This window comes from Dendrobates tinctorius, unplaced genomic scaffold (assembly GCF_039654945.1).
Source record: "Dendrobates tinctorius isolate UK_male_01 unplaced genomic scaffold, ASM3965494v1 ptg000131l, whole genome shotgun sequence".
NCBI lineage: Eukaryota > Metazoa > Chordata > Amphibia > Anura > Dendrobatidae > Dendrobates > Dendrobates tinctorius.
This window is the reverse complement of record NW_027361799.1, coordinates 2,146,287-2,162,640: the sequence shown is the minus strand read 5'-3', so window position 1 is coordinate 2,162,640 and position 16,354 is coordinate 2,146,287. Positions and strand designations below refer to the sequence as shown.

Below are 16,354 nucleotides of genomic sequence, written 5' to 3'. Positions count from 1 at the left end.
CATGGACACACATGAGTTGAGACTGGGCAAGAAGCTGCATGAAGGTAAAACTTACTAGCTGTATGAGCTCCTCAGTTACCCTGGCTTTGTCCTCATGCAGTCCAAGGACCAGATCACAGCGGGCAATGCAGCCAGGAAGGACCACATTGAGAGGAAAGCATCCATCTCCAACAAGACCACCAGCTGCATATTCAAACTGCTACAAGAATCTGGTATCAAGATAGCATTTGTGGCTAAGTACTGTGCATCTGGTTCATTGCCACTCTGTGAGATGATCCCTATAGAGTGGATGTGCAAGAGAATAGCCACCAGTTCATTCCTGAATAGAAATCCTGGGGGTACCAGAAGGATATACATTTTATCCTCCTAAAGTATAGCTGATGTGAACTCATTTTCTGGTTTACCTCTGGCTTCTGGTGAGGGTGGTGGAGCTGGCTGTGTTGACAGGAGTCGTGAGTTCTCCATTTGAGCTCCCTCTAGTGGTGGCAGTAGGTAATGAAGCTGTTCTAAATGGCAGAGACCTGCCACCTGAGGAGGAGGACTGTGAGTGGACTGTTGTGAGTTCATTTTCCCCTTCACCGTCGATGTCTGTCTGATGAACTCCCTCTTCTGGTGAAGGAAGGTAGTGAGGCTGATTACCAAACACCTGATCTGGTAGATGACTGGGTAACAGGAAATTCTGACTGGATGTAAGGCAGCTGACGCCCTTCTGAGTTGCTGGTGATTTCTCTGCTGGATTCTTGGAGACCAGTCTGATTCCTGCTTCCCAAAGATAAGCTTTTGCTCTGCTATTGAACTTATTAGTTTTGTTTACCTTGTTTTTTGGAGTTCAGCCATCCCTGGTCAGGGGTGTGCTGAGTTCCATTTTTGTCTCTGATCAGTTTGTCTCTTTACTCTGTCTTCAGAATTTACATGAGTGCTGATAGTCTTTTTGAAGTCCTAGCGACTTCAGGGCCTGTTTTTTCCTATCAGACGGTTGGGACATTTTTTTGGTAGGGTTTTTTACGGATTGCAGACAGCAGCTTTTCTATCCTGTCCTTTTTAGTTAGCTTGGGCCCCATCGTTTGCTCAACCTATCTTTCTATCTGTGTTAGTGTTTTCATCTTGCTTCACCGTCATTATATGTTGGGGGCTGCCTATTGCTTTGGGGTCTGCTGTGGGGCAGTTTAGATTTCCCCTTTCTTTCTTTAGGCCTGTTTAGTTCTCTGGCTGTGATTGAGGGGTCTAGGGCATCGTAGGAACCCCCCACAGCTACTGTTAGTTGTTGTGGATAGGATCAGGGGTCTGCAATCTGATAGCTACCAACCTCTCCGGTTTTCTGGACTTAGCTTGTATTTTTGTTTTTTTCCTCCTTCGGTGACTCATTCATAACAGTGGACATCAGGAGTCTCTGACTGGATTTAAGTCAGCCGACTCCCTAATTTTGTGCTGGTGATTTTTTTTTCCTGCCCTGAGGTTCTGGTTTCCAGTTCTGTTCCTGCGTTCTCAAGCTAAGTGTGCTCTGCTATTTCTTCACATGAGATTTGGTCTGGTTTACTCAGGTTTTTGTGGTCAGCCAGCCCCTGCTGGGGCTGTGCTGAATTTCCATTCTTATGTCTGTTTATGCCAGTTTGCTTTTTGTCCCTGATCAGATTGGTATATTCTGAAGACAGAGCAAAAAGACCAGAGTGCTGATATAGGAAATTGAAGTCTAGCGACTTCAGGGTTTTTGTTATCAAAGTGCTGGACATTTTTTGGCAGGGTTTTGTGCGTGATTGCAGACAGCATCTTTCCTTTCCTGTCCTTTCTAGTTGGTGTGGGCCCCATCATTTGCTCAGCCTATTTTTCTATCTGTGTTTGTGTTTTCATCTTGTCTTACCGACAATACATGTTTGGGGGCTGTCTCTTGTTTTAGGGTCTGCTCTGGGGCAGTTTAAATTTCCCCTTTTCTTGCATTAGGCTTATTTAGGTCTCCGGCTGTGACGAGGCATCTAGGATCATCGTAGGTATGCTCCACTGCTACTGCTAGTTGTGTGGCTAGGATGAGGGGGATGCAACCCGCTAAGCTACCAAACTCTCTGGTTTTCTGTGGCTTGGCTTGTTTTTGTTTTTTCCTCCTCTGTGACTCATTCATAACATATAGCTGTCTTTCAAGGATGATGCCAATAAAGACTCTCAATGGTCTGAAGATCAGCTGATTGCAACTAAACTGTGCTGGCCTTGTGATTGGCCAGGCAGACATGGATATCATGAACCATTCCACAGTGGCCATCTTTGAAATTCTGGAAAAAACATGGTCAGCACAAGACTGCACCCAAGTGAATATGAAGATTGAGTTTGGTGTGGATGTGACCAAAAAAGAAATGGTCTTTGCTGATGTGATTGATAACGACTCTTGGCATCTATGGCCCTCAGGTGATCAGACCCAGCAGAAGGATGAACAGACTTGCCACGAAAAGTCAAAAGAAGCTGAGTGGGTTGCAGACAAAGTGGAGTTACTGGTGACCTAGTCATAGCCAAGAATGGATTGTTGATGAGGTAAATTTCTGACCTAGTCCACTGTGAAAAGATTAAGCAATCTGTGCTAATTATGGCATCCCACATGAACTGAGGGACATGTCTGAACACAAAGGACCTGATGAGACTGCCTGTTTGTGTTGGTCTCTCCAGGCATGTGATGTGACTGTCACACAGCCGCAACACATGCAGCTGCGGCGACTAACCACTGATAAATAGGAGCTCTCCAGGTTTCCGATGCAGCTATTTGGAAACCGCTAATGGTATTCAGATATGCCCTGGTGATGGGCGAGCTCTAAAAAGCTCGGGTACTCATTGGTTGGATCCAGCAAATTGGAATACCCGATAAACCCGTGTAATGAGCTCAATGTAAGTCTATGGGAAAATGGGGGGAAAAGTAAGCACTTGTGCCACGACCTCCCACCCCAACCCCCCTCAGGTGATTTTGTGGCCTAAAAAAAATCTGATATCATTAGGAACAGTGTTCAAATTACATGGTATCATCATGGGGAATACCCCTGGAAGCATTTCAGACTCCCAGGTCACAGCTATGAACAAATCTGTCAGTCCTATGCCATTTTTACAGGCACACAATAAAACATACAAAAATGAAACTGAAATGGATTTTCCTGGGAAATATGTTAAGGAACATCCTTTTCATGGTAATTTGTATGGAAGACAAAATAAATAACCCAAAACAGAAATGTTCTTCCACCACTTGGACTATGTTCACAACTAGTGTTTTGGTTGTTTTTCTCAAATTTAGCATTGCTTTCAACCAAGACAAATGCATTCACTTGGGAAATGTCACGTGAGGAAGTGGAGACAAAAGGGAGATGGTAGAAAATGCTTCTTGTGTATGGTGCAGCCATTAGTAGAAGATGGGGGGTGTTCCCATAGTGCTGCATGAAGTATAATTCTGAATTTCAAATTCTGTTCTGTGCTCACCTCCATGGTTAATGATGAGAAGGGCTCTTTTACTCTAATTGGGTAGTGTTCAAGAAGCTTCTTGAATCATCTTTATCAAGTTGCTCTCCTGGATTGATTCCTTCTTCCACTTCATCTTCTTCTTGGTCTTCTTTCTTCTGGCTTTCTCCTCTTAATCGCTGTAGATCTGTGGAACTAGACAGACAAGTTAGTTAACTTACACTCTCAATGGTAGTGATAACTAAAACTAATTGAATAAACATCTTCCATAATGCATCATTGCTTATCTCCACTCCTATAAAAATGGGTGGCAGGGCTGCCTATGCCTGGAGGTGAGACTTATTTTGTGCTTTCTCCTCTTTCTCCCAATATTCAACTTCAGATGGGAAATTCCTTCTTGCTGATGGGTATGGTTGATGTAAGTTTCAGCAAGTTCTCGATCTTCAAAGGTTTTCTTGTGCCATTTGGTAAAATCGCTCTTGCCTCTTTTGCACTCACCAAAGGTTGATGAAATCTAGAGAGAAAATACGTTGGTGCTAGTGACTACCACACAAGTAAGCACACAATTCCTACTATTCAAGCCACATGTCATTGTCCTCAGTACTAATCCTCAATTCCCAATTCAGACCATCCTGACCAGAAGCACAGGCAATCGCTACCTCTTGGTGTACAATTGTAAGTGGAAAAGTCAGGTCCAGCTTCTTGGTGCAGTTGAGCATTTGCTGTTTCAATATATGCAATGGTGCAACACACAGACCCCTACTGCCGTCCTATGCATTTTGCCTCTTGGACTAAGACTTCATAAGAGTCAAAACACACAGGCTGGCAAGAGGCGTCTGTTTGCTGTGATATACTGGATTATGTATTGAAACGGCAATAAATTAGTAACTGCACCTAGAAGCTGGACATGTCTTTTCAACGTTTCCTACTGTTCATTCACTTCTCATGGAGCTTTTTCAAGTCCTTGCCAGAATGTGTAATGGGTTTTCCTTTTAACGTCACAAAAAATGGTTATCCATCTTTGAATTCTTCAGCTGAGTTGGTCAGATAAATTTGAGGTATGTTTCCAATAGCTATTGAATAAACATTTTGTTAAGGATTTGCTTAGCTGAACATAGAACAAAGTAAATTGATTTACCCTTACACACATCTTCCTGCCAGGGCTGTATTGTTTGTGCTGCCCTAGGCACATTTAGTGCTGCCTCCCCCATTGGTGAGCATGAGTAATGCAGACCCTGTCGTCAGTGACTTGGGCTACTGTCAAATCAGCGATTTTTGCATTATGCAGCAGATCTGGTAGCTTTTCTACATTTGCCATGTAACAGATCACTTGTGGCAGCACTGCATTCAGCCTCATTCATTCCCTATGGGACTTGCAGACATGTGCGACACTTGGGGTTTTGCCGTGATCCAGCAAATGCGGTACTTGTAGCAACTGAAAAAAAAAAGCTGCTAGGTAATGAATGAGGCCGGATCTATGTGTATGCCCATGTAGCTCTTTCAAAGATACTTCCAGCAATATCTTTACACGTTCAGTCTATTCATCTGAGAACGGTTTGCATACATATTCAAATGAGTAGATTTGTTGCTCTAGCTCTATATCCGCTCGGTGCCACCTCTTCCTGATCAACTTGCAGCTCTATTTTCCAGAATGAAACACATCATAGAGGCTGTCAGTGAAGCAAAAGCAGGTAGCACTCTGTGGGAAATAGAGCTTGAGTGATAGAAGGTTAAGATCCACCACAGTCGTTAGGCATAATTTATATATCAAATGAAATGCTGATTACTGAATAAAGGGAGAAAGGGGCTGACCATACAAAGGTGTTAACTGAGTTTGTCTTTAAAAGAGCTACATGTGGGTCGCCCTCGCACACCCAGGGCAGCGTGGTACTCTGTACCGGGCCGGTGTCAAGGCGGGAATGTCACAGCAGTGGTTACCCGGTCCATGGCCCTGGGCACCCAATATCAATGGTGGTGATGTTAATGGTGGTAAAGTTTATATGAATAGTTCATGACACCACCCGTGGTGTTTGGCAAGTAAGATGGTAAGCCAGCGCTGCATACAGATCCGCTGGGACTGATGGTGTGGTGCAGCAGAGATGGTAAAGCTCCCCACAGGTGGAGCTGTAGTCCCAGGGCAGTGTAGGTGCATTGGATGAGGAGAGGCACAGAATGGTATGGATGCTGGTACCCAGGTGTAGTGGTGTGGGAATAACTGGAGGACACCAGAGTATACGGTTCCAAAGCTTTACTCACTGTTTGCAGTTCACACAACTGCCTGCCTCCGTACTGTGTTCTCCAGGTCAGGGCTCCAGCCAACCTCCAGGCAGGATAGGATTCTCCCTTCCACACTCTGCCAACATGTACCTTACTGAACGACTCCTCCAATGCGCCTTTAGTTGCGTAGCACTCCAGTACTTAGTTACCCTGGAATGCCTCTCTAGGTGTTCCTAGTCTTTACTTGTATGACAGACAGCTGTAGCCTGCTTTGGGGACTCCTCACTGCGTCCCGGCTCTCTATTCAGTTGCTGTTGTGTCCCAAGTCTATGATGGGAGCAAGGCGTTAACGGCTCACTACTCCTCTGGTGTCTGTTGCCGGACATAAAGATCCAATTAACCTCGGGGACCGGGCCCCGGCCTCTGTGCTCTCTGGACTGGAAGTGTTCTTTCTCAACCTGCTTCCCACCGTTCTTCTGTTCTCCTTCGTTCCGATCTGTTCTCTCTCTCTTATGGAAGGTTAGGTTATCAACCAGATCAGTCTCTTTCTCTGGTATTTCTTGTGCCAGCAGCCCAGATCACTGTGACCTGCTGCAGCATGTCCCTCAGACACCCATCTTCTCTCTCCTCTAACCAACTAACCACTAACTTTCACTCTTCCCACTCTTTTTTTTTTTTTTTTATATCTAACTCCACCCGCCTCCCTAGCACCTCTCGTGTTATGAAGCCAGGGACCACAAAAGGCACCCTTTGACCAATCCAGCATAAAGCATGGATGGGTCCCTGCTGAACTATCCTGTGTGTGGGGTGCAGGTGTTGGAATGCAGAAAGGAGTTCCCAGCCTACCTGGATGGTGGGGCACTACACCTTAGGAGAAGGTGCAGTACCTCTGTGGCGACTGAAGCCTCAGGTGCGCCACACATTAACATATATAATGCTTGGAGGGGGTTCAATCCTGCAGACTGCCTTTAAATAAATACATTGGAACATAGTGTATAAGTATGGTAAAATAGCAGTCCTTATTCCATGAAGCGCTACAACTCCAGTCAACTGATCAATGCTGATGTCAATATTGGTAGCCTATTATAAGGATAGGATGAGTGAAGAATTCTGAAACCACGGATATGTGATAATCATCCTAAATGGTGCTTGGCGCTCTTCCATCCGGTTCTCATTATCATACTCCATGAGCACCTGATCATATTCACTAAGAACTGCAAGAAACATTATGGAGGTGTATCCACTTCTTCCTTCTCATTGCTGCCCTCCTACGTCCACCATTCTGAAGATGACACTTTGTAAATCAAATGGATATTTGATGATTCCTCTTGTGGGCACTCTTACTCAGAGCACAAGTTGTTGAAGGTAGATATCATGATCTGCAATACAGTCCAGGTCATTTGGATAATAATTTGTGGAATCAGTTGATGATCCCATCTCCTATCATAGCCTTCTTGTATGCCAGGGTCATTACATAAATATTTCACTGCATCTACATAAGGGATCTCAAATGAGCACACCTTCTCAATATCAACTTCCTGAAATAACAATGCATGGCCCTTGTTGTGTTGATACTTGTATGGAATTTTAAGGGTCTCCCTTGCCCAAATCATAGCTTGCATTGCAGTGAAAATGTTCTGGTACACAAGCTTAGTGAAGCCCCTATTCATCAGAGTAGCCAGATCCATGGATAATCCTTTCCTGCTCCCGGCGGGTGTCCCTCTTGTCTTGGTGGAGCTGCCTGTCTCGTCACTGTTCCTCCAAGCTTCCTTGGCCTCCTCGCTGAGGCAGAACACCATGATGGACTCCAGAGTCATGTCTGCTAACTGCTAGTGGTGCTGGAAAGAGACAGACCCCCCCCCCCCCCCCCACCCTGCAAGTCACAGACCTGCTTCTCCTTGTAAGAAGGGGGATTGCTGTGCAGATTGGGGGGAGGCAGACAGATGAGACGGGAGATCCCTTAAAATAAGTACATTGGAACATAGTGTATAAGCATGGTAAAATAGCAGTGCTTATTCCATGAAACTATACAACCCCTTCAGTCAACTGATCAGTGATGTCAATATTGATTGCCTATTGTAAGGATAGGATATCAATATTCCTCAAATCAATTAAACAGATGTTTAGTGCATATGATGTCCACAGAGCTAATACACAATGCTGCCAGCAAAAATATTCTTGTATAGGTATTACGGTAGCACAGTGGCTCTATGGCTAGCACTGTAACGGTGGCTTAGTGCTTACCACTGTATATAGGCGCTCAGTGATCAGCGCAACAACTTTATAGGATTGGGGTTCAAATCCCACAGAGGATAACAGCTGTGCAGAGTTTGTTCTCTGTGTTTGGAGTGTGATAGGAAACCCACACAAAGACCTACTAATAGGATATTTAGATTGTGTGCCCAAATGGGGACAGTGATGCATTTAAAGCATGTGGAGTAAAAAGGAACCTGTCACCTCGTTTTGCCACTATTAGCTGTGGCCACTGCCTTTCGGTGCTGTAGGGATTTAACTTGCTCAGGAGCCACCAGAGTCAATCAGGAGGCACGCTCCTTTAAAAGTTCATAGGGTTTATTGCTCCATAACCCAGCACATAACATAAGGAATAGCCTTTAGCTCAGGCGAAAGCAAGTATAAGTGTCCATTGTTTCAGGCTCAGTCCTGGAGCTTCAGCAAACACAGGAGGCTTATCCCTCCTCGCATACAGCCAATAAACCCAGGCCTCACCGGGTCAGCAGCCTCACCACGTGGTCTTTAGGAAGGTAGCAAACCTTCCTCCACCTAGGCCTGCTGGGACCTTCCACATGGCTCAATCAGATCCATGCTCTCTCCCATGTGACCTACTCTGGTTACCGTATATGGTCCATAGCCACACCCAGCGGGTCACATGGCTATGAACTCATCACAGGTCCTTCAAGCATTCATGCACATATACTTTGTGACACTCTTAGACACACCCCTGGGTGGATTTGTACATGATTGATCCCGCCCATCTCATCAATCATCTGAAGGCTTCTCTGTTATGAATGGGTCACTGAGGAGAAAAAAAGAAACCAAGCTAAGCCCAGAAAAGCCAGAGAGGTTGGTAACTATGCAGATTGCAGATCCCTGATCCTACCACACAACTAGCAGCAGCTGTGCAGCGTGCCTACGATAAACCTAGACGCCTCGGCATGGCCGGAGGACTAAAGCCTAAAGCAAGAAAAGGGAAAACTAACTGCCCCAGAGCAGACCCCAAAGGATTAGACAGCCCCCACATGTATTGACGGTGAAACAAGATGAAAACACCAACACAGGCAGGAAAATAGGCTGAGCAAGTGATGGGGCCCAAACTAACTAGAAAGGAGAGGAAAGGAAAGACACTGTCTGCAATCTGCAAAAAAACCCTACAAAAATAATGTCCAATACTTCTGATAGCAAAATTAACCCTGAAGTCACTAGACTTCTCCCACTATATCAGCACTCTGAAATATTCTGAGACAGAGCAAAAAGAGGCCATTCTAATGAGGGACAAAAAGCGAATTGGCAAATAAAGATAAATAAGAGTGGAAATTCAGCACAGCCCAAACCGGGGCTGGCTGACCACAAACTGAATAAACCATCAAAATCAAGTGTGAACATTAACAGAGAAACATAGCTTGAGCTGACTGGAACAGAGCTGAGAACCAAGACCTGACAAGCAGAAGGAATCACCCGCAACTGAATAGGGTGTCGGCTGTCTTAAATAAAATCTGAGACTCCAGTGGTCCAATCGTCATCCTCATTCTCAGGTGGCAGATCTCCACTGATTAAATAAGCCTCACTACCTCTTGTTACCACCAGAGGGAGTCTGGAAGGAGAACTCACAAATGGTGAACCAGAGAATGAACTCACAACACTTCTCCCTGACACCTTGGAATGACAGATCAGCTCTGCTAACCAGCACATAAGCAAGCCTTTATCTCAAGGCCACCCACCTTAAGATGCATAACAATCCTTCAGCATCCTATACCCATTACCACAATGGATATGACTGTAGGCCCGTCCTGGGACACCCACACAGCGCCCCCTAGCGGACACAGTGGTCACTACAACACATTGCTTATCTACAGCATTCTAGAATGCTCTTGATAAGCCCCGGATCTGACCTGAAAGATAAGAAAAACATGTTTTATTATACTCACCCAGGGGCGGTCCTGGTCCGATGGGTGCGCAGGTCCGGCACCTCCCATCTTCATGCGATGTCATTTTCCTTGATTTGTCATGCTCCTGCGCAGGTGTACTGATCTGCACTGTTGAGGGCAGAGTAAGAAGAGCCCAAAGGAGGTTTCCTTCACTGCTCCTTACCCAGAACCATGTGGCCAGATAGCAGGTTTGCCAGGGGGAAGACTTTCTTTCCTAGACATACTGGCCCATGTAACTGCTATGGTTAGAGGAACAGGAAGAGGGACTGGACCGGAAGGTGTGCAGGCAGAGGGCATGAAAGCAGAACGTGCCAGGGGGAAAGCAGCTTGCAGCACCACACTCCCAGAGAGAGGACTCCCTGTCAGAGCACTGAGGCTGAGAGAAGAGCAATGGTGAGAGCTGTAGTTGAGTATGTGGACTCTGGAGCCTTCATGACCAGAGGAGATTTTGCCCCTGACAGTGCAGAGACAGTGACTGTGTGTAGTCCTGGTGACTGCAGTGGCAAGCTGCTCCTCCCTGCATGGAGAATTAATCCCCTGTAAATAAACCCTTTAACCATTGGTCTGTCTCTGATCCGTGGTGACATCAGTACCTGCACATTATTACAGTCCTGCAGTGTGCAGGTGCTTGGCCTCTCTGACCTTTACCAGCTCCTGTGCACTACAGTACTTTGCTCTGCCCTCAACAGGGAAGATCAGTACGCCAGCACAAGAGCGCAGCACAAAGCAAGGAGGAAAACAACATCGCATGTAGATGGGAGGCGCTGGACCTAGACCTGCAACACCCATCAGACGAGACCGCCCCGGGTGAGTATAATATAACTTGTTCTTTGTATCTACAGCTTTACAGAATGCTGTAGATAAGCCCCTAAAGGCAGTGGACACATCTTATAGCGACAAAACGAGGCGACAGGTTCCGTTTTTAATAAGAACATTATTTTTTCATTGGTATTATTCTTACGTCACAATACCAGGATCTGAGGATCTTCTGTCTCGAGGTCAAGAGCTCTCTGATGTGATGTTGCTGCCTGTCTCGCTGTCTTCCTCTTTTGACACTGCAGTGTTGTGGACAAAATATTGACTGGTTAACAACAAGTCTGGTGTCTATGTACTAACTGAACTATAAACTCTCCCCATAACATGTCCAGCAGACATTGTAGGATTACTATATTGATTTTATTCTATTACTGCCCAGTCTCTGACTAAGGCCTTACTCATACGTCCATGTTTAAAAACATAGTTGAAAAAATGGTATCTGTCATTGTTGTATGGTCAGTGTCAGATTTTACAATAAGGGTATATGCACACGTTGTGGATTTGCCTGGGGATGGCGCATGCTCAGATTCAAATCTAGTCTCCCGAGATCTCGGGGCAAGATCTAAATCTGAGCATGCACCGCCCCAGTGGCCATTATCCTGGAGACCACTGCATCACGCCAGTGGAGCTTCAGGGGCCTCCGGGCTCTGACAATATGCCAGCGAAGCCCCCTTTGCTACAGAGCCACCACCCTAGCAGAGAGCTGCACAGAGCACCGCTGCCATAATGAGACAATGGGGATACTTGCACTTTCCTGGTGAGGCGCCCCCTCACCTTGTAATCGGGACCACTCCCTCCCCCATCTTCCCACCACCATACACTGACTGCATATTGCTCCGCACCTGCCCTATAAGAGAACTTCTGGCATACAAGACGACCCCTAGCGTTTAAGATTTTCAGGGGTTAAAAAATCATCATGTACGCCAGAAAATATTTTATAATGTCCAGGGAGTTTTCCAATATATGTCCAGGGACAGACTATCTATAATATATAATGCTCAGGTAGTAGATCTATAATATACAATGTACAGTCCAGTCAAATCTATAATTTATAATGTCCAGCTAAGACCAGAGGCAGAGATGTATTACAACACTCCCACCCCACTCACTCTATCTGGGACTGGGAGCAAACATTGCCAGTGCTGCTGCCATTCACTCTCTGGGAACATCTGGGAACAAACATTGCCGCTGCTGTGTGCTCCAGCCTCCAGCCAGTAGTAATGGACACCAGAGACACAAGATGGGGAGCTGACAAGCACCTTGACACGTTTCACCACCCTGGGCTTCAGGTGTTGTGGGGGAAAAATGCCTCCAGAAACACTGGTGTTCATGATTTCTTATCCACTTTTATAAAAATGAATGAACAAAAGAGAAATCTTAATTGCATCAGTATTTGGGGACCAAACTCTGCCATCACCAGTTCTAGGTACTTGTCGCTTGCACAGTTTTTAAAGGCATTTGTCAGGCAGGTATTTCCAAACATCTTGGAAAACTACCTGCAGATCTTCAGTGTATGAGGCTTGGGCAAATCCTGTCTCCATGTGATCACACAGACTGACATTGAGGTCAAGGATCTGTGGGGCCAAATCACCTCCAAGTCTCCTTGTTTTTTATACTGAAGGCTGTTACTAATGACACTGGATGATTTGGATTTTCTGCTGCAGAATAAACTATGGTTAGATTTACTATTTGCTCTAACATTTAGATGAAATATATTTTTACAATTTAACCTGCAATGTTCTGTGGATTCCTATTGGTGATAATGGGATATTAGTAGGTATATTGCCTGAAATGGTTAAGCAACAAAACAACTCTATAATATTTTGGTTCCATTATGTAGACTTGCAACCCATTTCAAGGGTCTTCATTGTCAGGGAAGACCCCAACTATCTGGAGGGAGGGAAGCTGTAACTAGCCAAATACTGAGGCTCAGCTGGAAAGTCCCACTTGGGACAGGAAGAGGAGTCAGATGTTACAGATGTCTGTGGCTTGAGTGTTCCTCTTTGAATGTTCTGCTTCCATTTACAAGCCTGAATGGTCATTATGGGGAGAGTGCAGAGTCTGGAGAAAGGGTGGTCTGCAACTGGATTGAGCTGTGGCCTCCTTGACAACTTAAATTGAGAAAAATGACCCTGCTCTTTGTGTTCCTTACATGCTTTTCAGACCATCCCAGGGACAGAGTCCATGAAAGGCATGTAGTCTGCAAGTGGGAGGAGCTGACTTGGCCGCTCGGGTCCGCTAGGTAAGACCACTATTCAGATTGTGGTCCTTTTTAAGATCCCTTGAACAGGGCGGAGTAAAGAAAAGGAGTTTGGTCTGTGTGGATGACCTGTTGCTAGGTCCATAGTGATATTTGTCACATCATGTCATCTAAACTGGCAATTGACATCAACACGTCAAGAATTCTCTGGGTGCAGATGATTCTCCTGAAACATGGTGGTGTACCCTTCTCATGTCATCCTGGAAGCTGAGTGGATCCATGTTTGTCAATGGCATTTCCTGGTCTCCTTTCTGGACTCATGTGGTCATTGCAAAAGAATCCCAAAGTAAGCCTATGAAACGTAGACTAGTGTCACAGGTTGCTGGGAGAGCGAGTAGAAAGAAGCAGGTATAATGTAGATTTCTTGAAAAGCTAGATTAAAATGCAACCATATCCTTTTTAATTTCTTCTATTTCTTATGGATACATTAAACTGAATACTTGTTTCAAATGGCTGAATATTGCACATGTTAACTTGGCATAAAAGGATCCTTTGAACAGGTCAATGATGCTTACAGTATTAAGTAAGATGGCAGAACAAGTCATATATTTGTATGAACTTGTGGACAGACCTCCTTAGTATTGGAGTCTTCTGTGGATTGTCAATTCTCTGCAAAACTTTCAGATTAAAAAATACAGGTTTCATGCAATACTAGCTTGTTAAAGCTGCTTCTGTTTCCATAATCATGGACTTCTCAGAAGGTTCCATCACCAGGATCTGGTTAGAACCATCGGGGCACCATGTCCCTCCATGAAGACTTAGAATTTTCACATTATATCCAAGAGAGCAGTGTGATTTCTGTATGAATGAGTATGATTGGCTTTCAGGCTTCTGTCTCAAGACTTAATACAGAACCCAGAAAGCAACACATGATCATACACTCAAGCTGTTCCATAAACTATAAAGAACAAGCCCAGAGGTGATAATGGTAAAATGCCAAACTTGGGATATCCAATCAAGATAATGTACAACAGAAAACATATTGTGAAAAAACGCTGACGTAAGACCTGATATTCTCACTAAAGTAATCTGTACAGCAAGTTGCAAAAAAGCTCAAGCTATTTGTTCTCCAAATTCTTTTACAAATTCCTTTACCTTAACTGCCAAGTTGATGCCATGGTCCAAGACATTTACTTTCCAGGGAAAATTGAGATAATTGAAGACAAAACTGGATGACTACAACAGGATCATGGATAGAAGACCTGGCCTTACATGTTTATGGCTTCTCTTAACCTCTCCCAATGAGCAGGTGGAGTACAGTCTGGACATTGCTTCCAGTTGATGTATACTCGGTACATTGTCAGTTTCCATTGCTTTAAGCCAATGGAAATATCCAGTCAAAGCAACAAAGACCCCTCCCCATGAACAATTATCTATAGTAGGGCTCAAGATTGAAGAATGTCTTAGTCCTCTGTATTCATGTACAGGATAATGTGACATGGACAACAGCTTCCTACAAGTTGGGTCAAAGCAAAGGCACTCAGCTTGATTTTATGACTACCTTTGTCCATTGTCTGGCTTCAGGTCACTGTGCATAAACCCTCTACCATGTAAATAGTCGTGAGCCAAAGAGATCTGTAATGCACACCTGTTGACTGCATCCTTGGGAATTACAACCTACAGGAAACAGATCAGATGTTACTGTTGGGACAGTGGCTGCTATAGTGAATAAAACTGTTGCTGTGATTGCCACATGGCAATCACAATAATGTGTATTCTGAGAGCCACTGAGAGATTAATAGGGCAACTACTTATGTCCAGTGATAAGGTATTGGGAGGCCCAACTTCATCAATTTGTCTTTTGGTATTTGCTTTTTGGTGCACAATAGATGGTGCAACCTATAGGTATTTTTATGGAATAATAAAATTGGCCCCATGCATTGGTATTTGTCTCCAGACCACTGTCAGAGCCAGCTGAATTTGCTAAGAATGAATGACCATACACTATCAATAGCTATCAACTCACCACTTATTTGGTCAACACCCATTTTTCCCAACCTTTCCAAATTCATATCTTTCTGGGAAAAGATGGGCATCTTCTATATGTATGATCATGGTGATTGGATAACTTTGCTTCTAGATGTGTGGAAACTTTTTACAGCTTATGTTGCTAAAAAACATCTGGATTTGCCAATGACCTACAGATAAACCTCTCTGCTCTATGGTCAGTTAAAATCATTATCACATGTTTATACCTAATTTACCACTTAAACCAAATTGTTTAACTTAAATCTTGGATATGCAGGAGTTTGCATGTTGACTGTGAGTTCCAGAGGGCACCATTAAGAGAGAAGGTGAGCACTGAATGTTTATAAGATCGTCAGGATATCTGTGCTGCAGGGTGAGTTTTTATTTATAATGGTGGAAGGGGGTCAAGGGTTAGATCAGATGTCACCAGTGACCAGAGGGAGACATGAACAGGTTGCTTGATTTGTCTAGGTTTTGTGCACTGGATGGATTGGAGTGACTGTGAAATGTCAGCCTCTGTGCTGTACATGGGAGAGGGGGAATGGAGGGGCTGATGTGGAGTATACAGAATGTGTAAAGGGGCAGTAGAGGCAAAAGAAAGCAGCAGCTAAGTGGTGTGCAATTTAACAAGAAGCTTTTTTGTTTAAAAATCTGGCCAGCCTTGCCTGTCTCCTGCCCTGTCCACATGCCATGTTTAACCGGCAAGACACTCTGAAAATATTGCACTTAGAAATAAATTTGTGTGCACACATGCGCTCCCCAAGCCAGATCTGAATGTATCAGAAGTTTTCTAGGATGAAAGGACTAATTTGTTTTGAATAATTACTTAACTAGCAAGTGCCCACAGCAGGCATTACTATGTTAGATGCATAAACGCTCATACTTGGCAGCAGAAAAAAACAAGTGAAAACACTGAACATTTTAGAAGGGGATCCCAGGGGTAACGTCTTTCCTAGCAGAGAGTGACATGGTAAGCATGCCGATATGAGGAGACTTTAAAGCTGCAATGCTCCTTGGGAAAATGTGCAAGTTGTCTCTTCAGAGAGTAAGAACAAGAACTCTAGCGCCACCTATAGAGAGTAGCACATTGACCATTAGGATTGCTCCTTCCTATAGGTGGCACGAGAGTTCTAGCCCCCTTCTGAAGAGACTTTTAGCAACATTTTAGAAGCAAACGCAGGAGCAAATGGTAAATGGCAGATGCCACGCACACAGATCACTGAAAAGCTTCTGGTGTATTTCTAATGTCCACTCGGACCAAGGACAGATCAAATAACAGCACCCGGTGGCCATTTTCAGGATTTCTAATTCACTGTACACCTTTTCCTCTTTACATTTATTCTTTGCTATTATTTTTACAGTCACAAGTTCCTCACTGACTGGGTGTGATGCCAAGATGACCTGAGGAAAAAATCACAACAGATCAGCACAAACTTCCATATATTATATGAATCTGTGTAATGGATCACTACAATAAATATGTATGTCCCTCCAGTGTATCTGGTGC

At 44.4% G+C, this 16,354-nt stretch overlaps 1 long non-coding RNA gene and 2 pseudogenes across 1 annotated transcript in view; 2 read left to right on the top strand and 1 right to left on the bottom strand.

Annotated features, from left to right (window-relative positions):
- The window catches only part of LOC141047986 (uncharacterized), a 308,665-nt gene that overhangs the window by 49,013 nt on the left and 243,298 nt on the right, over positions 1-16,354 (top strand). The window lies entirely within an intron of this gene.
- LOC141048023 (bifunctional phosphoribosylaminoimidazole carboxylase/phosphoribosylaminoimidazole succinocarboxamide synthetase pseudogene) lies at positions 2-2,715 on the top strand (annotated as a pseudogene).
- Positions 6,724-8,316, bottom strand: LOC141048022 (guanine nucleotide-binding protein G(q) subunit alpha-like; annotated as a pseudogene).